Source organism: Penaeus monodon, chromosome 23 (assembly GCF_015228065.2).
Source record: "Penaeus monodon isolate SGIC_2016 chromosome 23, NSTDA_Pmon_1, whole genome shotgun sequence".
Classification (NCBI taxonomy): domain Eukaryota; kingdom Metazoa; phylum Arthropoda; class Malacostraca; order Decapoda; family Penaeidae; genus Penaeus; species Penaeus monodon.
Genome location: NC_051408.1, coordinates 27494716 through 27495082, shown reverse-complemented (window position 1 = coordinate 27495082; position 367 = coordinate 27494716). Strand labels below are relative to the sequence as shown.

Genomic DNA, 367 nt, shown 5'->3' with positions numbered 1-367 from the left:
AACATATTTAAGAAACATATTTACATACACATATATGCTGTATAAGTGTGGGAGAAAAAAAAAATTCAATAGAAAACAGTAAAAAGTTCGTATCTTTAATCCTCTCTCACACGAAGCTCTTGTCTGATTGCTGTGAAATTTTCCATCGATCAATCAGCGGCCACAAACGTAGGTCATCATGCAAGGTCGCTCAAGGTCAGAGCAAATTAAAAAACGTTGTTAACTCACTCGGGTTCGGGCGCCAGAGTGTCGCTAAACAGCGCCACAGCGCGGAGCGAGATGAAGGGTGCTGTGCATAGATTTATAGATTTTCTTATTACATCTGCGTGTAAAGATCGATGGCTGTGTCCTCCAGGAAAAAGAAACT

At 40.6% G+C, this 367-nt stretch overlaps 1 pseudogene; it reads right to left on the bottom strand.

Annotated features, from left to right (window-relative positions):
* The window catches only part of LOC119588196, a 51362-nt pseudogene that overhangs the window by 14972 nt on the left and 36023 nt on the right, over positions 1-367 (bottom strand).